Raw genomic sequence first — 27,024 nt, forward strand, 5'->3', positions numbered from 1 at the left:
ATACACATTTTAAATAAAGATAAGCAAAAGCAATGATATAAGATAGAAATTGCTAGACAATATATGTACGTGCATTATAGAATGTATAGAAACAAATAATATTCAATGTACAAATATAAAAATCTATTCCTGTGACACAACAAGGACGTCTTGATATACCTGTATACCCTGATATATGGGGTGACACAGGAGTCAGCAATAATCTTGTCAGCTCGTTTCTTGGTCCGAGAGAGTGAGACATCAGCCTAATCTTTAGCATAAACATGACAACATTCAGAGGTGGAATTCCCTTTTATCAAGAATATTTTACAATTTGATTATCTCGGGATAATATTCTCGTATGGGCTACCTCAGAGTCAGAACTACAATAGCCATCATCCTTAGAGCAAGGAAGCTAACAACAACAAGCGAGCCGACACGATGTCCCCTTGAATAACCGATCTTGGCTTTTGAGAAGATCAAAATAAAACAAAAGCGCCAAGATTCACAACCGTGTGCCAAACAGGTTTGTGTTCTTCATTTCAATATTATGTCGAAACAATGCAAGAACGCATGCAGGTGTAGAATAAACCGCAACGTTAACTGCAACTATGGCTTGTGATAAGACACAGCCCATTGATAGTTTGTTAGGCTAGTTTTGTTGGAATTATACAATCGGGGGGCTATAGCACCCGTGCGGAGGGTCATATTGCACCCGTGGTGAAAGCCTGCCGATGTTGCTCAACATCGGGTCCCTGTGAGCCACAGCACATCCCTCCCATCAGTACATCTGTCTGTCAGCCAGGATGTCAGAGGGGCCCAAACCTACGTCTTCGCTTATCTCATCTGATGAACTTTTGCACTTCACTCCACTTACACACATAGGCATCAATTTATTATATGTGTAATAGCTACGCCCATTTGAGACCACCTCGGTGGGCTGTCCAACACACATTCTGTCGATGTATAAATGTGACTGCCTGTCTTTCAATAAATTAGAACATGTTGACTTGAACGCTTGCTTGAGACTCAATGTGTTCCTGATGCATCGCTCTTTTTCTATATGCTGCTATAACTGAGACATCACCTTGTGTTTTCAATGAACTTCTCTCATCCACATCATCTTAGCATAATTTGAAAGACTTATAGAAATATAGAAAAAAATCATTACAAGCGCCCTCCTGCAATGGAAATGTTGGGAGTCATAATTATGTGATTAAAATATGGTTTTAATCAAAAGCAATTAAAGGCTAGAGTGTATGATGCAAACGTCGGGTAGCCTAGTGTCCGACATTATAAAGCACCTCGGTGCGGCCACAGAGTCAGTCAGTGAGAGAGAGAGCTGCTCATAAGCGTATTTAAATGAAACAAACTGTACAAAACACAGCGAAATCCCAAGATTATGAGTATTAATAGCCAGCAAGTAATAGAAATGAATAACTGCATATAGATTTAAAGTTTAGGCCAGTGGCGTTCCCAGAAATTACATTTAGGGCAGGCGAGATTTTTTTTCTACCCCCCCCCTCGTACTCGGGGAAAATGTCGGGGGGAAATCTCGGGGGAAACAAGTTAACAACAACACTACACTGACAAAACTGAAAAACGTTAATAAAAACAATAAGTATAATCAATCAATCAATTATTCAGCGGTGGTCTCTTCATGTTGTAGCCTATAGTTTAATGGCTCAAGCTGCTCTCAGAGCCCCTTTTATGCCAGGTGAGTACAGGTGATGGCCCAGACCCCCACACCTGGCACTCCTGGCACCCCATGAAGATAAAGGAAAACATTTGCATCACTATAGGCGACGTCGCTCTGCCGCGTGAATGGACGAGGAGGTCCGACGGCCGCCTGCCCTGCCTCTATGGTGGGTACGCCACTGGTTTAGGCTATTAATATCATACAAAAGTAGAGAGAAGCTGTGACCTCATCGCTCAGATACACAAAATAAATAATCCTTTTGCAAACAACGTCCATGTTCTGTTCGTTTGTCAACAATGATCCAAATGGGAAGTATATTGCAGCAGCTAGATTGTGACAGTTTGACATTGTTTGAGCCCGTTTTTAGTGCGCAACACACAATTAAGTTAATTGCGTTCACCTGTTGTGCTGCTGTGCGCAACAGGGCAGATCCCCGCCAGGCCAGGTTGCCTAGCCAGGCCCATGAAATTCATAAGCAGTCATAGTAGCCAATAATTGGAATGGAATCTGCTAAAACTGACTGATATACTGATACAGAACCATATAGGCTATATTGTCGCAAAAGCAAAGCAAAGTTTGTTGTTTACCCAGGGTGTCGGACTAAGCACGAAGCTTGTTTCCAGCCGGACCCTGCATGGAAGCCTTGCTCAAGGGCTATTCAGCGGTGATTCATGATTGATGTGATGAATTGGGGAATCGAACTAGGGACCTTCCGGTATCAAGGCCGCCCCTCTAACCACTAGGCCACCGCTGCCACTAGCTGTCGGGTGGAAACCTTGTAGGCCTGTGTCCAAAACTGTTCCTTGTTTTAATATTTAAAAACAATTAAAAATAGTGAAAATAGCCAATCTACAAGCTGTCTTATTAATAATTAAGAAATACTATATTTTAAATAGTGACAAATCAACTAAAGTCATTATTAGTGTAAGTCAAATCACATTTCATTTTATTGTAATAGAAAATAAAATAACATTCATAAATACATACAATCTCTAATCTGTGAATGTGATTCATGTGACCTCTACTTCAGTCAGTGAAGTTCAGGGCTGAATGTGACAAATAATGGTCGGTGCAAAAATAAATAAAAGCCTGTAGCAAATATCCGGCTGGTTGTTTTACACGCCTGGGGGGGTTCAAGTAGATTTTGTGAAATAAACGCCCGGGCTACTATTTGGGAAAATACGGTATCTGGAATTTTGTGTTATTGAATACCCTTTACGTCTGTGTATGGGTTTTACAAATATTGAACGAATGAAAAGTGTAAAAAAGTGCTTCTGATGACTAAAGCTCCTAACTCCACTCTAATATAAGGAGTAGGACACATTCAAGTATCTGACAATGTGTAAAGTCACCATAGCAACTGTGAGGCAGTGTTGTGTTGTTTATATTTTTGTCTGCCCGACAGCAGAGATATACTGCTTCATTGACCGGGGTCCCCCAGGGGTCTATCCTTGGCTCCCTCATTTGTTCCTCTAACCATTTCACCAAAGATAACTGATCTACAAGCTCTACAACTATGAACATGTACTTTTTTTGCAAATGTTCACCTTTAATGACGAGACAAGATAGGGATGATGTGTGTGTGTGTGTGTGTGTGTGTGTGTGTGTGTGTGTGTGTGTGTGTGTGTGTGTGTGTGTGTGTGTGTGTGTGTGTGTGTGTGTGTGTGTGTTACTCACAGCCTGTCTCAGTGTCAGTGCAGTAGATGGGAGTCATGCAGGCAGCAGTCCTCCAGGGGGCAGCAGAGCTCAGGTCCTGACTCAGGACTGCCGAGTCAATTCATGCAGTTCCCACTGTGACCATCACTGGTTGACATCTGCTTTATACATTATGTGTGCACACACACACGCACGCGCACGCGCACGCACACACATAGTAAAAAAAAAAGTGATTATCCATTTAGAGGAGAGCTATAATATATAATACATTTAATTAGAGTCAAACAGTGAAGAGGAAATATTTTCACGTTTGTGTAATGGATACTGTTGCATGTTGTACTGATGTGTAGTGTAAATATATCCATTCCACAAACAGTTGGGACATCTATAAATGGATAACCGGAACACTCAGCACGTATATTGTCCTGTATTGTAGGTTGCCCTGCCATCAAATATGTTATAAAAAAGGGTTGTGAGCTACATTGGCTAATTTGGCTAAGCAGTTCAAGGACGTTTTAACCGTATTTTATGCTTCAGCCATTAAAACATGTCTGTCTTTACATTTTCTTTGAAAGATGTTAAAACATCTTGAAAAATGTGGAACACTTCTGAACATCTGAACAAAAATCTTCACTTATGGGGGTCCGGGGTCCCATGGTCTCGGTGTTAAGTTAGCTATTTTTTCCCAAAATGTAAACAAATGAAATATGTGTTAAATGTTTTTAAGTGTATTCATAATTATAACATGCTTAAACATTCGACAATTAAGGTCTAATTTCTACAATTGCTACAAAACCTGTATGTCCAGTCATTTTGGGGCAAAAACAAGAGGCTGAAGGATAAAATTAAGTGTGATAATGATGTACTGTGCATGTTCACATCATGTATACTTTACATTACTAGTACTATTATTATTAATACTATTATAATGATGATGCACCATGCATGTTATCATGTATACTTTAGATTACATTAGACAATTTTTTCAAATATATTTTCTTGAAACATTTTGGACAAAATAGCCTACTTTAAATCGAGGTGCTCAGATGTGCCTAGTGCCTGTATACAGTATGTACAGGTTCAGCTACAGTATACAGCCCTGTTCCAGAGCGTTAGTGAGTTCTCTCTAACTCTAACCCACCTTCTCTGTAAATTAAAATACACTTTTTGGGCAGAAAATGTAATATGTCCGCGAGACGGAAATAATTGTATTTACTCCACTGCGCCCTCTACAGGTCTGTTCTATGGTGATTTATATTGGCCCGATCTGTAGAGGGCGCAGTGGAGTAAATACAATTATTTCCGTCTCCTCGCGGACATATTTTATTTTCTGCCCAAAAAGTGTATTATACAGAGAAGGTGGGGTGCTGAGAGGCTCCCCACCTCGGAGAATAGACTTTCAACAACACAAAACAGCCTTTGTTTTGGTGAATAGCGAAGTGGTTTTCTTTATTTTGACTTCACATTTTGACTACTAATACAGGTTCAGCCTAAGTACACGCAACACAAGGAACGGTAAACATCTCTACTATAAACGTTGCAAAAGTGCATTTACAAACTTTATATTGGAACATAAGACACCTGTGCATATTCACAAACTAGCAGGTATCATTTATAACTGCATACAGCTGCGTTACATCGTCCATAAAGGGAAATAAGAAGGTAAAGAATGACGGAGAAAATAAACAACAACCTGCATGATGAGTGAGGCTGGGAACGAGGCTAGCATGAACTGAGATTGAGGTGCATCGACTGCAGTGCAGCCTTAAAGTGACAGTACTGGTATCTAGTCTACAGTTCAGCTGGCCTTAAAGGGATAGTTCACCCCCAAAATGACTTTATTCCTATCGATTAGTCACCCCATGGACTTGAATTCATGGATATTGTTTGTTTTTTGTCTCATTCCTAAACCAATAATTTGATGACCGGCAGCGGTTCCGGTAGGAGACACAAAGAGTCTGCTTTGTGTCTCCTACCGGAACCGCTGCCTACCGGTCCGCTGGTCATCAAATTATTGTCTTAGGAATGAGACAAAACCAAAAACATATCCATGAATTCAGGTCTCCATGGGGTGACTAATCCATAGCAATGTTTAATTTCTTTGGGTGAACTATCCCTACAGTTCAGCTGGAATAGAACTGTAAACACTGATTGAACTTAACAAAACAAAGGTTCTTCAATACCTATCAGGATCTGGTGGGATTTAAAAGAAAACATAGAATATAATTAAAGCCTGGTTACACAAAGTAGACGTAAACACCAGCGGTCATCAAAATGTGTCCGTGGCAAGACTTCAAGGTCAAGTTTATAAACCTGTCCCAAACTGGGCAATTTATGCTACAGCAGACTTGTCCTTGTCCGTGGCAAATTCCAGACTTTGTTTTTACACACAATTAGAATGTTCTTATTTTGATCATAAGACCCAAATACTGAATGTCAGTCTCCAGGGTTTCTTTGAATATGTATGACACTGATTAACTATGACACTATGTATGGTACATTAGGAGTCCACGACACTAGTGGTCCTCTAAGTTTTTTTTTGTTTGTTTTTTCAAGGACCACCATTTCTCTGAGAGTGTAGAACAGACCTGTAAGGGTACCTTTGTCCACTCTCAGAGTTACAAACCCGTAAGCGTCCATTTGGTTACATTTGTTACAGTCTCAGAGTTACAGACCAGTAAGGGTCCATTCGGTTCCATTCGTTACACTCTCAGTTACAGACCTGTAATGGTAATTTAGGGCTAGCTCTTTCTGTTGTCTACCTATTTTGTATGTCCGTGGCAAAAATAGAATTTTTACAAAAATGTCCACCACAAGCCAGCATGGCGATGACCCCTGCTTGTAATGTACGCTGCTTCCCGTCTCGTTTTATAGGTTGCTTCCTGCCTTTTACATAATTTGTAATTGAATAAAGAAATAAAGAAATACATCACATGGATGCAACTGGGACACATCATCAGTGTTGTAGCCTGGGGTCATAGGGTGTTTCGGGTCTCGCAACATACAACATACACCCTCGCCCAGGTGACCCAGCCAGGGTTGATCAAGCCCCGACTTACGTCCCAGTAGCTACCCACGGTCAGTCCTATAGGGAAAGACAGGGCCAATCAGTCCGCTTCTCCAGAACTACTCTGCCGGAACTCGGGGGAGGCTCTGGCACGTGGAGGGACTAGGCTCTGTGGTTGGCCTCCTGGCCGGGCTCCTCCTTCGTCTCACCAGGTCCAGGACCTGAGCGCTGTACCAGATCCTCCGCACCATCCCGATCCAAACATTTCCTTCTGGCGTGATGGTTCCTTGGGCCGATACCACTAGATTGGGCCGTCTAATGGTATTAGCTCCGCTTGCGGTACGCTGGAATGGAATGGCCCTCCTAAAGGCCTCACCGCGGGTTTGTTGGGCTTCTTCCTCACGGAAGACGCAGCATGGGGCGCTAACCCATACTGCTCCCGGGATGCCGTCTACATTCCGGCTGTCAACAGTCTCTCCTGTGGTCACCAAACTATTCCTGGTTGTCACGTAGTCTATAAATTCCTATGAGCCACTATAAATAGAATAACTAATAAAGAAATACATCACATGGATGCAACTGGGACGCATCATAAGTACATTACTGTGGAAGACAAACATAATTCATACATTGATAGACATAACATGGATCTTTCTGGACCAAGTATTTATGGTAATGTTTTGGTTTCTAAATTTTATTTACATATGGATCACTTCAACAGAGTAATGAAGGGAGCACTGTTTTTAATTTGAGTAATAAAGTGTCACTAGTAATTTGGTATAAGTTTATTTGTATTGTTACATTTCAACAAGGCAATTCAAAGTGTGCTTTACACAAAACATTAATAGCATTAAGAAGCTCATTATAAAAGGAGATGTATATACAATTAAAACTAGTTGACTTGCAAGGGCAAATAGAAAACTATTGAGAATTGATTTCAAAGAATGTGATACAGATGAGACAGGAGTTAAAGATAGATATGGTTACATCCAGATTTTGAACACTCAAGATCGTTTTACTGTTATCCTATTTGATGTTTTATTTGATGTCGTTATTTTCATTTTACAAATTCATTTAATTATGCTTCCCTTTTATGTAAAGGCCAGCTGCTGAAAGCTACTGAGATAAAGGAAGACGGTAGTATTCTGGTGCACATTCGAGATGAAGACTGTACCTAGCGGCGTGATGCCACAAGTCTTGTTACAGTCTTGTTGACAGTACACCAGGTTCTGGAGCACAACCGTTACTGGGACTTCACTGTTGACCCATTAGGCAATTTTAATAAAGGATGATCATGAATCCTCCTCAGGTGTATTTTCAGTTTTTGAGTACAATGGAAGCTTTTGCTACAAACTGTACATGCAAATGAATTTTTGACTGTATGAATCCTCATGTGTGCTTTCAGTGCGTCAGCTCGGTTAAAGCTTGAACTACAAACTGTGCAAGCAAAGGGCTTTTCACCTGTATGAATCATCATGTGTATTTTCAGATATCCAGCTCGGTTAAAGCTTTGACTACAAACTGTGCAAGCAAAGGGCTTTACACCTGTATGAATCATCATGTGTGCTTTAAGATTTCCAGCTTGACTAAAGCTTTTGTTACAAACTGTACATGCAAATGAATTTTCGCCTGTATGAATCCTCATGTGTGCTTTCAGTGTGTCAGCTCGGTTAAAGCTTAGACTACAAACTGTGCAAGCAAAGGGCTTTTCACCTGTATGAATCATCATGTGTATTTTCAGATATCCAGCTCGGTTAAAGCTTTGACTACAAACTGTGCAAGCAACGGGCTTTACACCTGTATGAATCATCATGTGTGTTTTAAGATATCCAGCTTGACGAAAGCTTTTGTTACAGCCTGTACAAGCAAACGGCTTTTCGCCTGTATGAATCCTCATGTGTACTTTCAGATTTTCAGCTCGTTTAAAGCTTTGACTACATACTGTGCAAGCAAAGGGCTTTTCCCCTGTATGAGTCCTCATGTGTCTGTTCAGACTTTGAGTTTGGCTAAAATGCTTGCTACAAACTGAACAAGCAAATGGCTTTTCCCCTGTATGAGTCCTCATGTGTCTTTTAAGATATTGAGTTCCGTTAAAGCTTTTCTTACAAACCAAACAAGCAAATGGCTTTTTCTCTGCATGGATCCTCACGTGTCTTTTCAGAGGTTGAATTTGGTTAAAGCTTTTACTACAAACCGAACAAGCAAATGACTTTTCCCCTGTATGAGTCATCATGTGTCTTTTCAGACTTGGAGTTTGGCTAAAATGCTCGTTACAAACTGAACAAGCAAATGGCTTTTCTCTTTTATGAATCCTCATGTGTCTTTTCAGATCAACATAGTTTTTGCCACACTCTGTACAACAAAAGCTTTTCTTTACAGTTTGAATCCTCGTGGATACTGTTTGTTTTGATGATTTCGGGTTATGGGACAGCTTGTTGCTAGATGACAATCTTTTTCCTTCCACACGTTGTGTCTTGTGTGATTTCGGTGTGTTTAAAGAGGACTGCTGTTCACTGGTCCCCTGCTCATCACTGTCTTCAGTATTAGATTCAGAACAGTGTGAAGGCCAGTCATCACTGTCCTCAGTAATGTCAGATTCAGAACAGTGTGAAGAGAGGAGCTGGTCATCACTAGTTGGTTGTGATGTTCCACAGTCCTCTACATCAGCTTGTGTTTTTATGTGTTCAGTAGATGTGCTGGCTAGAGGCTCTGTCTCTCTGTTTTCATCATCATCTTCACTTTTCACTGTTAGCAATGTCAACGATGACCCTGAAGCCTCCTCTGGTCTTTTAAGTAACTCCTCCTGCTGTTCCTCTTTAATCTGTGGAGGTTCTGGTTTCACCTGGACCAGACTGGGACTCCTCTCCTGCTGTTCTTCTTTAATCTGTGGAGGTTCTAGTTTCACCTGGACCAGACTGGGACTCCTCTCCTCCTGTTCTTCTTTAATCTGTGGAGGTTCTAGTTTCACCTGGACCAGACTGGGACTCCTCTCCTCCTGTTCCTCTTTAATCTGTGGAGGTTCTAGTTTCACATGGACTAGACTGGGACTCCTCTCCTCATGTTCCTCTTTAATCTGTGGAGGTTCTAGTTTCACCGGGACCAGACTGGGACTCCTCTCCTGCTGTTCAGGGAAAACCTCCTCTTTACACACAGGAAGGAGTGAGAGACCTAGAAGGAGGAGAGAGGTTATGTCAGCAGAGAACAACTCAATGTATTTTCTGATTGTAGCAGATGTATTCTTCTACTGATTGTTGTTTTGTAATTATTATTGTATTGTCTTTACATTTTGGCAAGCCACACTGAAAATTACATATGCGGATAATTCACCACACAGCAAAGCACCTCCATTACAGCCTTTGGAAACAACAATTCTGAGACATGTGGCCCATATGGCTTCCTATGGTGCTTCCGTGTCTTCTATGGTGCTTCCTATGGTGCTTCTATCTCCTGTTTCTTTAGCGTGAGGCTGCTTGATGTACAAGAACACCGCCTGGACGTGACACTAGTATGTCATAGGGACATAGGGACTCACAGGTCCTTGACTTGAGTACAGACCTCTCCTGGATGTACTCTGCTCTTGACAAAGTCTGGATTCAACTTTATGAGGCCTGAAAAAGCATGAGAGACAGAGTGTGTGTATGTTACTCACAGCCTGTCTCAGTATCAGTGCAGTAGATGGGAGTCATGCAGGCAGCAGTCCTCCAGGGGGCAGCAGAGCTCAGGTCCTGACTCAGGGCTGCTGAGTCAGCGAAATTCATGCAGTGCTGAGGAAACATGTTGTGACTGGATAGATGGACATCACTGGTAGACATCTACATTATACAGTGCGCACACACACACACACACACACACACACACACACACACACACACACACACACACACACACACACACACACACACACACACACACACACACACACACACACACACACACACACACACACTAGAGTTACGGTTACATGGCATGTGTTACAATAAGCATGTCACTCAGTACTCTAAGGGTATAAGTAGCAGCGTCTCCGCCATATGCGGCGGCTGCCAATGATAGCAGTGACAGCTCAGTACTTTGCCAGCCTTTTTGCCTTATATTTAATGACCTTGGTCATAAAGAATTCCTCTAGGCGAGGGTCAAAGGTGCATGATGTCTCTAATGCAGACACTTTTCTGGGTGCGCGCACGCACGACTATTCCATTTAGACTATAGCTATATAATAATTAAAATAAATGTCGCTGCGCAATTGAACACTAAAGACTTTCAACCTGGTGTCCAGGCTATGTTGGTCATGTCATTCTAATCTAGGTGAACCTTTTCAAAAGGAGGGAGATCACATTGGCCCTCATTTATCAATGCGGTGCAGCCCAAATAATGGGTGTACGATGAGATCACCGCACCTTTCGGCATTTATCAATATATCCGGACGTGGGCTTCATCCTACAGTTTGCTGCGCCCGTTTTTCATCCTAGACCTGCGGAGCATCATTGTCTGACTGTCTGACAGGCATCTGGACACATATCCACTCCAAAATGTATATCTACACTATAAATTAATCCCTGTGAAAATATAACATTTTATAAAGTAATTTAAACAGACTGCTTTAACAGTCATTCAGATAAGATTGCAGATCTGGCTGCATTGAAAATAGCAGATCTACAAGCACACAAGCGTCGCATCGGCGACGCATTGTGAGCTTGTAGATCTGCTATTTTCAAAATATACGAGCGCTTTTGCGTCGGGAGTCCCACGGTCGGGAGTCCCGCGGTCATCTTTTCATGGACAGTGAGGTCTACAAACTTACAGTAGCTTGTCCTATGGTATGGAGTTATGTCATAGAGAGTTATATAGGCTACAACCTGGCTGGGTTTAATTAAGGATATAAACCTGACGCTCCAATCTCTTATAACGTGGGTGGCGGCACGGGATCACTGCAGTCTGCAGACCGCCCGAGTCTCATGGGGAATATAGCCTACATGACTGCTTTAGTGTAACTAAGAGAGAGAGAGAGCGAGAGAGAGAGGCGTGTGCGTGTCTGGACAGGCAGCGAGGCAAAATCATGTCGTAAAATCGGGGTGTTTCCAGAATATTTAAGGGCATGTCATTTAAATGACGCTCGTTTTCAGACGTGAGATTTATCAAAGCTGGGACCAAATGTACGCTCGGATCGGCTGTGTAGGATTCGTTGATAAATGTGACTTCGACGTTGGCGTACGGCCGAATATATGGAAAAATATATGCCGGTTTATACGCTCCATTGATAAATGAGGGCCATTGAATCCACTAACCTCTGTTTCACTGGGATGTCCAGCCACTTTCCCTTCACCGTGATCCTCCAGGCCATGGGGGGTGCTAATATGTTCTCCTCCTCCTCCCCCTGTGAACGTCTCCAGGCCAGTCTCTCTGGTCTCCACAGCCCCCCAATGCATCCATGCAGCTCCTTCCATCTTGTCAAGCAGCTGAGAATGTTACGCCCTGAAAAGAGGAGACTTCAATACGCTTGCTGCCTTTCTCTCTGGCAGCTTCATAGAGAATGTAGCATTTTCAGAAATGTATACATGTAGCCTACGATTACAATGTTTCATTTCAACAATGATGTCCATTTTCTTCCTACAGGTAAGTACAGTTGTATTGAATACGTTATTAGACAGAAATGTAAACAGCACGAGGTACAGTCAGACATTTGAGCTAAAAGGATAACAAAAACTAGAAAAAGTGCTCCTCTGAGCACAGGTCTCGGACGGACAGGGTGCAAAACATAGTCCCGGCCATGCCTTTCAGCCTGGCGGAGAAAAATAAGTCCTGGGGACTTGTTTCCACTGTGGTCCTATGTATTCAATTCATCAACATAGCATAAAAATAATACCAAAATACAATATCATCAAGAACTATAAAAAGCACAGGCACAGGCCTCCACCAGGTCAGGTAGGTTATGTTCGGAATTCTCCAATCAGGATGGAATATGAAAGATCAGACAGAAGTCTTGATCACTTGACTACAGAGATAATGTGTAGCGATTAGCGTGATGTTTGGACACAATTTGTGGAGTAATATTAAAATTCAAAATTAAAATGTTTTGCAAAAATCAGCCTCTTTGTGGTGCTATAATAGGGCAATGTTAAAAGGGTGACATTTGTTCCTCAACGTAGTGAGAATGTGCGTGCAAAGTTTCACCACAATTGGACGCTGCGTTCATGATTTGTAGCATTTTGTTCAAAACGGGCCACTCCTGGAAACATTAGATGTCAATCTTAGCTAATGAGGATGGAATATAACAAATATCCGTCTTAAACACATGACTATAGAGATCATGTGTGCCGGTTTGCGTGACATTTTGATCAAATCTGAAGGAGTAACAATAACAAATGTGTTTTACATAAGTCGGCCTCCTGGTGGCGCTATAAAAGGCAGGAAAAAAATATTTTCCTTGGCCTTTAGTAAGTGTGCATACAAAGTTGTACACAGCTCAATGTAGTTATAGCTAAAAACACAAATCGGCCTGTTATAGCGCCACCATGAGGCTGAAAAAAAAAATCAATATTTATCATTTGTACATGTTCAGACAAATACAGGCTTTACTGGTGAAATCCCAGGGCAAACTTGGTGAAATCTTTGGTGAAATCCCAGGGCAAACTTTAACACCAGAGGCAGCTCCACAAATCATGTTCAACCCAGATTTGGCTCAACAAAGGGAATTAACTCGTTTTCATGCTATTCATCAAAAATGTGGAATGCCCTACCAAAAGGAGTAAAGGAGTGTAAAACCCTGCTCACTTTCAAAACTGCCCTAAAGATTCACCTTCAGGAGGCTGCAATTCAAAAATGGCCCCTGTCCAAGTCCTAACCTACCCCCCCCCCCCCCCGCCTCTCTTTCTTATTTTGTACATATTTATCAGAGTGACATATTTTTCACTCTTCATACCAGTAACCTGTAAACAGATTGTATGACATTCTGTATAATAATAATAATAATAATAATAATGAATTGCATTTTTATAGCGCTTTTCCAAGTGCTCAAAGCGCTTTACAATGGTTCATTCATTCATACGGGGGGGGGAATTTGTACTTCCATCTACTGTATTTCTCATGTCTTACTAACGATGCTAGCTATAAACATGCCTATCCAAGCAAATGCCTTAACATTCAGACAACTGGTCTAAATGTGTGTTTGCTGCTCAGTGCAGTAGAATAGAAGATGATGATAAAGTGGGACATTAAGCTTTGATTTGTCTCACCACCATCTCAAGTGTTGATTTATCAAAGCTAGCAGAAGCTATAGCTAAAACTACACCGTTGTAACGGTGGCTAACGGGGAGCAGCATTAAATACACAAACATTATCAACCAATGAACAATAATAATAAACACAGCTTTGACTCACCGCTTAGTGCAGATAAATAATAATCACCAGGGTTACGAAACGTAAACAAAACAGCAGACGAGAGGAGCTGTGGAAAAATACCATAGAGGTATAGAAAAATACAGCTGTGTTCCGTCAGCAACGATAAGGTGGCAACAACAAGACTTCCGGTGAACGATCTCTTCAGAATAAGAGTACCCTCTAGAGCAAAAAGGAGCCATTGAAAAACGGTTAAGTTGCACATTAAAACTATAAATTAAGCATTTAAACGACATATTATGTTTCTATACAACACATATTATGTTTCTGTGTAACAAAAAGGGATTTAAAACATTAATAATTTATATAAATGGATAAATGCTGTTCAAAGGAGTGCATAGCCTATACAAATTGGACACTGCACAGGAGTCGGCTCCGCGAGGCAACACTTTGAACATACGCACGCGTTCAGGGAGACCTCCTCTACAATACCACACTCTCCGCTAAGCGGGAGAGGTGTAAAAAAAAGTGTGGCGGGCCGTCCAGTGAGGTCAGAGGTCAGAAAAGTGCCGCTTTCAGACAATAGTGGGCTCAATCATTTGTCATGTAGGCTCTGTGACACCTCTGGGCACATTTGCTTTATGACAATGTTGTAATTAAAGCAGATGATACAAATATGAAGATCCTCCAACCAGCAAATGCATTGCAAATGGCAAAACCACATGGGTACATTTATTTCTATGTGAAATGTAATGATGCACCACTTAATGCTGGCATCACAATAGAGGACAATTTGAAAGATATTGGCCATGATGTGGATGTATTTTTTTGCAATGAAAGACCAAATCACAATATGTGTGAAGCCATACCATTACCAATACTAACATTTCTAAAACAGACATCTGCTTTCCAAAAATGTCACACACGGCTAGCAGCAGCAGCAGCAGCAGCAGCGGAGTGCCCAACATTGTTTAAAAAAGCGCTTGAGAAACTCAATGTTGCCAACACTCAGGTGGTGTCATTAGTGTCTCTGCAATTTTCTATGACAGACGTGTGCCACATATTAAACAGCTTTGTGGATGACACACTTGGGGCTCCTTTCCTTGGAAATTACCTGCTTTGCCTGAAAAATCTTGGTCGCTATATTTGTACTCAATGTGGTGACCAGGCCGTACCATCTAGAAAGAACATGTCACAACTCATAGTGCAGCCACTTGAAGTGTCACAAAAAGGCATTGTAGGTGCCAAAATCCCTTACGCGTTTTCAAAATAATAGAGTCCACTTCCAAAGTGCATTTTCTTCATTTATTCAAAGTAAAAAAAATGTTTCCAAAAAAGGTGTAAACTCAATCAAATAAAAACGGTAAGAAAAGTGTTTCAGGTCTATCCTCAGAGCTGTCTTTTCCAATTATACTGCTCCAGGTCACTGTGACCCTGGCCTCTTACATACAGGACTAAACGTCACACCTGTGCCTAATCAAAGCAGCTGTACTGAAACCCTTGATTAGAGCAAACAATTAAGCAGAGTTGCATCATGCACAGTCCTAATACTAAAGAAATAGTTAACCAAACACTGGAAAATACACATCTAATGTAATCCTTGTTATTTCAAAACTCTCACAATAATTATCAAAATAAGCAGGTCATATGTTTTCAGATAACTGCTCCCACAGGCATCTTGGACACAGTTACAAAAATATGTTCTGCTCAACTTTCCACTGACCTCTGACCTCACTGGACGGTCCGCCACACTTTTTTTTACACCTCTCGGGCTTATCCGAGAGTGTGGTATTGTAGAGGAGGTCTCCCTGAACGCGTGCGTATGTCCAAAGTGTTGCCTCGCGTAGCCGTCTCCTGTGCAGCGTCCACTATTGTCTGAAAGCGGCACTTTTTGCCACTTTTCTGACCTCTGACCTCACTGGACGGTCCGCCACACTTTTTTTTACACCTCTCGGGCTTATCCGAGAGTGTGGTATTGTAGAGGAGGTCTCCCTGAACGCGTGCGTATGTCCAAAGTGTTGCCTCGCGGAGCCGTCTCCTGTGCAGCGCCCACTATTGTCTGAAAGCGGCACTTTTTGCCACTTTTCTGACCTCTGACCTCACTGGACGGTCCGCCACACTTTTTTTTATACCTCTCGGGCTTATCCGAGAGTGTGGTATTGTAGAGGAGGTCTCCCTGAACGCGTGCGTATGTCCAAAGTGTTGCCTCGCGGAGCCGTCTCCTGTGCAGCGCCCACTATTGTCTGAAAGCGGCACTTTTTGCCACTTTTCTGACCTCTGACCTCACTGGACGGTCCGCCACACTTTTTTTTACACCTCTCGGGCTTATCCGAGAGTGTGGTATTGTAGAGGAGGTCTCCCTGAACGCGTGCGTATGTCCAAAGTGTTGCCTCGCGTAGCCGTCTCCTGTGCAGCGCCCACTATTGTCTGAAAGCGGCACTTTTTGCCACTTTTCTGACCTCTGACCTCACTGGACGGTCCGCCACACTTTTCTTTACACCTCTCGGGCTTATCCGAGAGTGTGGTATTGTAGAGGAGGTCTCCCTGAACGCGTGCGTATGTTCAAAGTGTTGCCTCGCGGAGCCGTCTCCTGTGCAGCACCCACTATTGTCTGAAAGTGGCACTTTTCTGACCTCTGACCTCGCTGGACGGCCCGCCACTTTTTGTTTGAGCCCCGCCTGGCTTAGCGGAGAGTGTGGTGTTGTAGAGGAGGTCTCCCTGAAAGTGTGCGTATGTTCAAAGTGTTGCCTCGCGGAGCCGTCTCCTGTGCAGCGCCCACTATTGTCTAAAAGTGGCACTTATCTGACCTCTGACCTTACTGGACGGCCCGCCACTTTTTATTTCACACCCGTCCGGCTTAGCGGAGAGTGTGGTGTTGTAGAGGAGGTCTCCCTGAACGCGTGCGTATGTCCAATGTGCTGCCTCGCTGAGCGGTCTCCTGTCCAGTGTCCACTATTGTCTGAAAGTGGCACTTTTCTGACCTCTGGCCACACTGGGCGGCCCACCATTTTTTTTTTCTATCAAGTTCAGGGGCGCTCAGTTATGGAACAGCACATATACTACAAATCTACCAATATGTCTTTAATCTTTTCTTTTTATACTGTGTCCATGTTGTATGTATGTCGTTAAATAATATACGTTTTAAATGTATTTTTCTGATTACATTCTTATTTGTATTGTATTTTATTTTTTAAATAGGTGAGATCAACATAATAAACCCTATACTTTTTTATTTATTTATCTTACCTGCACTGCATCTACTATTATTATTTGTAGCATATTTTGTTGTTGCTTTTATCATTGTTCTTTTGCTCCTGCAAATAAACAATATTGTATCATAATAATTTTCAAAAAGAAAATACTTATATCTAACACACACAAATGAACACAATATCCAAGTGCAAAACAGGATCAGAAACTGTGCACATTTAATGGGGATAAATAGCCAATTTAAATCTGGAACAACCTCACTTAGAAGTGCTATAGTAGGCCTACATTGGTTCTCAAAGTGGGGTCCGGGGACCCCCAGGGGTCTTTGGGATGGTTCCAGGGGGTCCCCAGCAAAAGTAGTTAGCCACTTTATCCATTTATAAGTTCGCTATTTTAAATATAGCAGATCTACAAGCTCGCAGCGCGTCGTGCGCCGTGCTGAGAGCTTGTAGATCTGCTATTTTTTAACATTTTTGAAAAATCTTGAAATTCTTTTGAACTTTTTCATTTGCAACTCAAATCTTCTCTTCTGGGGGTCCCTGGCAAAAGATATTTTCAAATATAATACTAATAATAATAAGATACAATAATATAATACAAATATATATCAATTTGGGGGTCCTTGACATGAAAAAGTTTGAGAACCACTGCTCTAGTGTAAGCCATTTAAAAGACATACATCATAAATGTATTTTTTCAATAAATGTGTGTCTTTAAAAACAAAACTGGCAATTAGAAGTGTTCTAGTATGCGCCATTTAAAAGACATACATCATAAATGTATTTTTAAAATAGATTTGTGTCTTTTAAAAAACATTACAAATTCGCGATCTTATTTTGAAGGCAACCGGAAACCTTATTGTTGCCAGCTCAAAAACCGGATGTCCTATCGTTGCTGACGGAACGGAGCTGAAAAATACACGCTCCTACTTCTGGTTCCGGGGTAACGTGTTTCACGCATGCTTAATAAAGGGTCCACTGTTGCCTTAAAGCCTTTCGCCACCTGGTGGAGGGTGTGTGTAACTGTCACTGAATAATAGATAGATAGATAGATAGATAGATAGATAGATAGATAGAAAAAGTGTTCCAAGTACAGTCTATCTGTCTACACAAAATCTCTTTGCCAAAATTAGCCGATCTACAATCTCACAATGTGTCACAACACGGCGCATTGTGAGCTTGTAGATCGGCTATTTTTGGCTAACGTACGCCTCAGAATATGCACTATAATGCACGCTGGGGTTCAGGCCCGCAGGCAGGGTAGTGCGAGCGGTGCGGCCGCACAGGGCCCCGCGCTTGGGGGAGCCCCGCAAGAAAAAGAAGGGGGAAAAAAGAAAAAAAAAAGTTTTTTTTTTTTTTTGTGAACAGAATCACATTTATTAAGAGTTATAAAAAGAAATAACTGCAAATAACCACCAAAAACTCAGAAATATCCGCCCAAAACCGCGCGCACGCACACGACTTCGCACAGGGCCCCGCATTTCTCCCAGGCGGCTCTGCTGGGGTTCAAGTGCTTTAGACTTTGTCATTACAGTAGGACAATAAAGATTATACAATGGCAGCCATGTTGACATAAGTAGTTGTGTAATGTTACGTCCTTCACAGTTGTTGCCAGCAGTCTTGGCCAAGTTACTCTTATATTTGTAATTACATTACATATTACTTACCTTAATTTTAAAGTAATATGTTATTTTACAATATTACTGTCTGAGCAAAAGCAATATATATAACTTATTACTTTTTAGTTACTTTTACCAAAAGCCTAAATAGAACAACAAGTAGCCTATTTAAAAAAAAAAAAAAATCATATAATAATTGAATTATATTGTATGCTCAGAGTTGTTCTTCACATGGGCGTTATATTTATATTGATTCATTAAATATAGGTTTATTTAAAGAACATTAGTAAACCAATCACATCATGCTTTGCCCAACTCCACCGGAATATATTTTTTTCCTGAGCATGTGTTTATTAAGGCTGGCAAAGTTCACTTGGGTGGGGGAGTGATTTGGGGGGTGTGGCCAAGATTCACCATGTTGGTTGGGTCACTACCAGTCTACAGACCCATCCAACAGGGTACACTACTATATAGCTATAGTAGTGTCACATAGTAGTAGCGGCACATCCAAAGAATTACATCAACAATGTTAAAAGCCAACTGCAAAAACAAACTTTCAAATGTATAAAATGTATAATCATTTGAAAATAGCAGATCTACAAGCTCACAATGCTTGTAGATCGGCTATTTTCAAATGGGCGAAATGTATGGGCTGAAGCGGTTACTGTATGTTCTGTAATAATAATAAAAATCTACAAAGTAACCACTGTAAGTCAACGTCACATGAAGGTGTCTTTTATTTGAAAACAAGGTACATTTACAGGTTACTGTATAAAAAGGAACCTCATCAGGCTCAAAGAGGAGTATAATGTGATCATTAACAGGTGAGGCAACTGGTGACCTGAGCCATCATCATCAGGATTCTGTTCTATTTGCATTGAATGAAAGCACTGCATAGTGATAGAATGGCCTATGCATTTTAGCCATGCGAAAGAATGCGGTTCTATTTGCATATAATCATTTTATGTAGAAAGACTATGTATTTCATTTGAAAACATGTACAGGTTAATATGTACTTAAAAAGGGAACAGATAATGTATCTACAGAGCATAACCTCATGTCTGCTTGTGCTTTTACTATGCAGAAGGGTACTATCAAAATAGTTTCAGAACCACACTGGTGCACAAGTTAGTCAGATCACAGCACTCTCAGACAACTTTGTCAAGGATTGTCATGTCCTGCCCACTCCTGGTTTATGCTAGCCTGATTATCAGCCTGTTTGGAACCAGGCTAGGTGTATGCGGGGACTGCCCATAAGTCCAACATCCCATAACTCCGACTACGTGGCTTCCGCGTGCGGTTAGGGTTAGGGTTAGGTATAGGCTTAGTAACCGTCGGACTAATGAGCCGTCGGAACAATGACACGGCACCGGTGTATGCATCAGAGTGATGGTACCCTACCATTTAATATATGGTACTTGTTGCGTACAGTGCCTATAATGGATCCTGAGGTGTGCTATCTTGCGTGTTTCTTCCACGTCTTTTTCTGTCATCTGGGCTGTCAGACAACCAAGCCCTGCATCGTCTCTTTGTTACGTCGGAGACCTGGCTGTCTTCCTTGGGAATGCAGTGAAAAGTTAGTCCGTTGTCCATTTTAGCCCCTTTATTCTCAACTCGTCGATGGTGAGAAGCCGTGGAACAGTTTTCATACAACAATTCATTCCCATTTTGGCGAAACACTGCTGAAAGAGCACCAACTAGCAGGCTACTATTAGCGAACCTCTGAGTGAAGGGAGATATAGACCCCATCGCCCAGGGGCGGGGTTAGCCGCAGCCGCTGAGTGACGCTAGCCTTGCTTGCCCTATTGTTTATAACAGGAGCTTCACGTTTTTTGAAACTCCAACAGCTTGGCGCTGCGCTGGGCATTTACCTTGCGCTCCCGCATGCACGCAAGGCGCTTTCCTCTGCCTGACAAAAGATAAAATATTTTCAACTCGGGCGCCTGGAGGCGCTACCAGGCGAGCGCCCTGCCGTTTGCAGTGGAGAAAAAAAGCCCCTGTGGACACGGAGCCTTATGGCAGATACATGCTACAATTATTTACCATTCCTCATCCAAATGTTCTTCTTATGACCAATCCAAAAATACACCAGCTCAGTGGCCTACTGGCCTTGTGGTTACAGTGTCCACCTTGAGATTGGGAGGTTGAGGTTCGGTTCCATGCCCGGGTCATACCAAAGACCATCATAATGGTTGAGAGTAAGTGTGACGGTGTGATGTCCAGGGATTGTACTTGTACATCAACTCGCCTCACACTCCAGAAACAGTATGGTTCTGCAAGGCTGACTACTTACTGCCAGTGGCGTGCAGACATTTTGAGGGGCAGGTGCTCAAGTAAATTATACTTTTTTTTGTTTACTTGGTCTGCTCTTTTTTCCCTCTACACCTATACCTCTTTGCCAAAAATAGCCGATCTACAAGCCCACAACGCCTCGCAGTGCGAGGCGTTGTGGGCTTGTAGATCGGCTATTTTTGGCTAAAGTTCTCCTCAGAAAAGGGATGCTTGGTTTCGAATGGTTATGGTAAAACGAAAAATCATATCCATGTTCCTTGGGTTTATGTGACCCTGGGGTGGCGCTGTTGAGTATTTAAAGGGATAGTTCACCCAAAAAAGAACATATTTTCTATCGATTACTCACCCCATGGAGACTTGAATTCATGGATATTTCTTCTTTTGTCGCATTCCTAGGCCAATAATTTGACGACCAGCAGCGGTTCCGATAGGAGACACAAAGAGTCTCCTTTGTGTCTCCTACCAGAACCGCTGCTGGTCGTCACACTCCCTAGGGTGGGGGCAGTTTTGATCTTCAAAGGGAGTTTGTTCCACAGCCTCTGTGCCAAGACAGCAAAGTCACCCGTCCTTGCCGTGCTAGACCGTGGAGTGTTCATGCACATCTGACTGTCAGATCTGAGTGACCGGCTGCTGGGAGATTGGTCTGACAGTTCCACAATGTAGGGAGGTGCAAGACCGTTATGGGCTTTGAACACAAACAAGAGAATCTTGAATGTCACTCTACGCTTTAGTGGGAGCTAGAGGAGAGATACAAGGACTAGTGAGATGAGATGTGCTCTCTTAGCTTGGTGCCTGTCACAAGCCTGGCAGCAGCATTTTGGATCAGCTGCAGGCTTTTACTGTATGGTGTGTGTGTATATGAAATGTGAGCTTACCATAATAACAGTAATCCTTAATCATATTCCATCATATTCAAGGGCTTTTGGAGAGAAGTTAAAGCACTGCAGAGGGCAGGTGTGTGCTTGTGTGTGTGTGTGTGTGTGTGTGTGTGTGTGTGTGTGTGTGTGTGTGTGTGTGTGTGTGTGTGTGTGTGTGTGTGTGTGTGTGTGTGTGTGTGTGTTTCCAGCTGACGCTCGTTGATGCTCGTTAATGTTATAGGCATCAAGGCAATTATGCTTCTGCACTGTCAAATAGGCCAAGATCTAATCTACTCATAAAAAAAAAAAACTAACAACATCACTGTATTATAATAGATTTATTAGATATTATATTGATATTATAGATATTTTATTTGATATGTGATGTTGTTTCCTAACAATTAGTTTACTTTTGGAAAAAGCCTACATGTGGAATAATCTATGATTATGAAAGATAATTGTGGATTATTATTAATGATATAGTAATGTACTTAGTTTCAACTGTCCTGTTGAAGAAGACAATGTCCCATTTAAGTTGAGTCTAGCAAGCTCACAGTAGACCCCCTGGTGAGGTAGCAGCTTCAAAGGGCCCCTTGCATACCAAGCGGGGGAAGGTTGAAGATAAGGGACAAAGGCTTTGTGTGGCAAGGAACAGTACAGGACCAAGCGCAAAGCCTTGTGGGTAAACTGGCCTGAAGGCGGGTCAGTGTGTGAAGTTGATATAATAGGCTGTCTGGTACTAAACCTTAGATTCGATTGCTGTGCCAGGGGAATGGGACCTGGTACAATTTGCTAACAACTTGGCGAGAGAATGGATGGACTAAAGTAAGTGAGAATTAACTATGTAACGATTATAACTCTGATGTGTTCATAATGGGATGAGGATTCACGTCATTTAATATTGTTGTTCTCTGTGTTTTGTTTTCTTACAGGTTTAATAACCTAACCGGTCTGTCTAAGTGATGTAACTAACGTCTGTTTATACCTTAGCCTGACGCTGACTTAATGAACCAGCGCCAGGTCTATCTGTAACTGACCATGTAACTTATGTATTCGATTTATGTATTATGTGTGATTTAGTGAATACATATCTACAAGACAACTGATTTGAGTGATTAGCTTAAAACACCAACATCTCTCGACCCCCTTTTTCATTGGGCTTTAGCAACCGTAGCCACTGCTCAAGGCAGGAAGTACGTGATTAGCTAGAAAAGTGAACAGTTATTAAACTTTAGAGTCTCTTATATAAGAGACATCTATTAGTTTTAAGTTTAATTACAAGTTATTAAACTTTAGTAGTCCCCGGAGGGGACTTCTGTCAGTTTAAGCGGCCTTTAATATGTGACAAGGGTGAAATGAGGGGTTCTTAAAACTTTTGTAATTTGTTTTTATTGGTGCTTAATGTGTATAATTGCCTCATTTAACCCCACCATCTTATTATTTTTGTACCAATTATTATTACGCACTGTATTGTTTATAATTGTTTTCCCCATGATCCCCTGGTCACATGTATTGAGAGACATTGAGTGGCAGAGCGGCAGTCACGCGGTCACGCCCAAGGCCACGGTCATGGCCAATGTCCCCAGACAGACTGTCACCACGGACAAATGAAAGAAGAGGGAGGTGTGGTTTGGCAGGTACAAAAGCGGAGGCGGGACCGTTTGAAAAAGAGAACAGAGCACCCAAGTGACAGAGGCGTCAGTGAGGAGAAGGACAGCAGAGGGGAAGGTTGTGCCGAGACACGGAGTAGAGGAGTGCATAGATGAAGTAGACATACCAGCCACCTAGGAGTTTGGAAGCCGAGGTGTGCCTACATTCAAAGGAGAAACCAAGAGGAGAAAGCGATCGAACCGAAGGGGAGGAAGAGGCGAGTGAGACCAGACCATATGAGAGACGAGTGAGACCAGACCATATGAGAGACGAGTGAGACCAGACCATATGAGGAGCGCTGAGACTGGAAAGTGGCGATAACGTTGCATACGCAACCAACTCAGCGCCAGGTGTAAAAACCTGGCTGGCGAGTGAGTATTCGAACAAGCAACGTTGAATCCCTGTATAACCACTGCCTGAGACAACGCAAATGTATCGTGTAAATGCACAGTGAACTGGTCTAGATCTCTATAATTGCAGGCGGAGAGAAAGAAGAGAGAAGACGAAGACGACTGGCCTCAAACCCTTTCCCATCTTACCCCCATATATGGACATGCAGCATTACCCCTGAACAAACCGTGTTGAGTATCTTGAAGCACTTTATTGGCACAGCACTTTACTTGAAAAGTATTTGTTGCACAGAAACCCCCCATGCTAAGGAACCCTTGTGATTAAGCCCCGCGAAATTTGCACAACTTTATAATTTATTTTATAGTTGTTGTGTAGATTAATTGTGTTTTGTATGTTTATATAGGTTTTATTAGTATAGTGTTTATTTGATTGTTTTTAAGGCACAGAAGCCAATGTATTAGGGACCCAATAAATATGACTTACCTTTTTTTGATACACTGTATTCGTGTCCAGTTTCTTAAAGGGATATTCTCATGCCAGTGTTGTATTCTCAAAACCAAAAGTATTGAAACTTACCAGTTAACCTCGAACCTGTGAAAGCCTGAAGAAGAAGTTAAAGTGTATTCAAAGGGGACTTCCCTCTATAACAAAAGTGGCGTAGTCGACAAACAATTAGTTCAGATAGGACTCACAGTAATTACGCACCCAGCACTTTATTGTGCATTTATATTTTATTGTTGTGAGTTTTATTCTGGATTATTTATTAAAGGAGAAGAGTGCAATAGTACAAACAAATTGCAAGTCAAATGTGATACAATTTCGGCCCTGTTCGCATATTTGGCGTTGGCGGCAGGACTGGTTGAGAACAAACACATGAGAATACCCTTAAGAGAAACTGTACTGTTTTGTTGTTTTTGTTGCTTTTTGTTTTTTGCTTTACGGATTCAGAATGATGATGATGGCGGTGTATCCCGGTGCCCCATGGTTACCCACCTTTGGTGGAACAGAAGGCGAGAGTAAATATAGGGAATGGAAAGACCAGATTAGAGGATTATTAAGTACCCAGGAACTACCAGAAATCAGGAAAGTTGCTATTATAATTAAAACGCTAACCAACGAAGCTAAACGGCAGATTAGTGTGGTTGAGGAGGGCGAACGCGACACAGTGGCAAAAGTTTTTAAATACTTAGATGCTTTATATAAAGAAACTGTCTCTGTCGCAGAAATGCGCTCACTATTCTATCGGTGCGCACAGCGCGCAGGAGAGAATGTACAAACTTACACCCTGAGACTTAGAGAGCTGTTTTGTGGGCTGCGGCAGTACGACCCAAGCACCGCTCCCTCCGAAGCCATTCTTCGTGATCAGTTTGTTATGGGTTTAGCTGAGGGCCCCCTGGGCCAAGCCTTAAAAATATATGCTCGACGACACCCAGATGAAGATTTTGCTGCTTTACGCGAAGAAGCCTACCTGTTAGCTGCTGAACATGGAACTACTGAAATAACGTGCCACGCTGTTAATCCTATTTCTGTCCCCTACCCTTCTCAGGACCCTGCTTGGAGAGAAAAATTAAAACAGGAAATCATGGACGACGTAAAAACTCAAATGCAAGGATTCACGCAGGAACTCATGAAGGAAATCAGACCGCTCCTCCGCACTGGCACCAATGACGCACGAGCGCGCACTCCACCGCCACCTGAGCGACGGTATACGGCCTCTCAGCGCTACGAATGGGATGAAGGAGGTAGGCCGATATGTAGCCAGTGTAGACAGGCGGGTCATATAGCGAGATTCTGTAGATCCGACCGAAGTCAGTTAAACTAGTACGCCCTGTCGCCGAGGTCCGGGGGGCAGAGGTGCAACGTTCACAAAAAAAGTTAAGGGCCAATGAAGTGTTTGTGGGGGAATGTCCGACAATTGGGATAACAATGGGGGGAGTCCAAATGAGGGGTTTATTAGATACGGGGTCTCAAGTCACATTGATGCAGCAGAGTTTGTTTAACGAAAAGTTCTCGCAAGATAAAATGGAAAATGGGCCTCTGGTGTTTAGCCTACGGGCAGCAAACGGCCTTGATCTACCCTATTCTGGCTATGCCATATTCGATTTAGAATTAGAAGGACTGAAAATACCGGGAAGAGGAATCGTAATTGTAAAAGATGAACATTGTATTGAGCCGCTGATCATTGGGATGAACGTAGTCCACGCAGTGTGGCATGCATTATTTAAACTCTCTGGGAGGTCTGTGTTTCCATGCCAACAGGAGAGGACACCATGGAAAAAAGCATTCGCCGCCTGTAGGAGAGTGGAGGCAGTGACCCACGAAGACGGAGCATTGGGCTATGTGTGGCCTGTCGGCCGACGGAGAATCCGAGTCCCCGCCCGCAGTGAGTTAGTAGTATGGGGCCGTGCCTGGAAAGGTCCAAATGGAGCCGAATACGAGGCCCTGATGGAGGCCATGCCGGAAGGAACTGATCTGGGAGTGGCCCGAGCGTTGGTCACCGTGCGTAATGGCCGAGTCCCCGTGCGCATCTGCAACCCCCACGCGTATAGCGTGACCGTGGGCAGACATCAAAAGTTAGGGAAGCTATATCCAGTGGAGGAGGCCGACGTCCGTGGACGACGAGACCTGAACCTGTCCCTAGGAACCGACGGAGCCGTGGAAGTGTCCCTGGTGAGCATCGAAGACGAGGGACCCGTGAAGACCTTACCTGAGGAGATGGAGGCGTTGACCCGGCGAGATGACCTACCTGACCAGCAGAGAGAAGAGCTGCATGCGATGATGTGTAAATGGAAGAAGGTGTTTGCAGTCCATAATGAAGATTTTGGGCAGACGGACGTGGTGCAACACCAAATACCAACTGGAGACGCGGCACCCATCCGCGAGAGGCACCGACCGCTGCCGCCCTCCATGTATAGAGAAATGAAGACCTTATTGAGTGACATGCTGGACAAGGGAGTGATAAAAGAGAGTTGCAGTCCCTGGGCAGCGCCCATTGTCCTGGTGAAGAAGAAAGATGGCAGCTGGCGTTTCTGTGTCGACTACCGTAAACTGAATGCCGTGACGCACAAAGATGCCTTCCCTTTACCTCGGATTGAAGAGACTTTAACAAGCCTGACCAAGGCTCAGTGGTTCTCCACACTCGACCTGGCCAGCGGTTATTGGCAGGTGGGTATGGACCCTCGGGATCGAGAAAAGACAGCGTTTACCACCCCTTTAGGACTGTTCGAGTTCCAACGTATGCCGTTCGGTTTATGTAACGCCCCCGCGACCTTCCAAAGATTAATGCAGCGATGCTTGAGTGGCCAGGTGACAGAGTCATTATTAGTGTACCTCGATGACATTATTGTATATTCCCCTGACTTTTCCTCTCACA

This window comes from Gymnoscopelus microlampas (genome assembly GCF_963454915.1).
Source record: "Gymnoscopelus microlampas genome assembly, chromosome: 7".
NCBI lineage: Eukaryota > Metazoa > Chordata > Actinopteri > Myctophiformes > Myctophidae > Gymnoscopelus > Gymnoscopelus microlampas.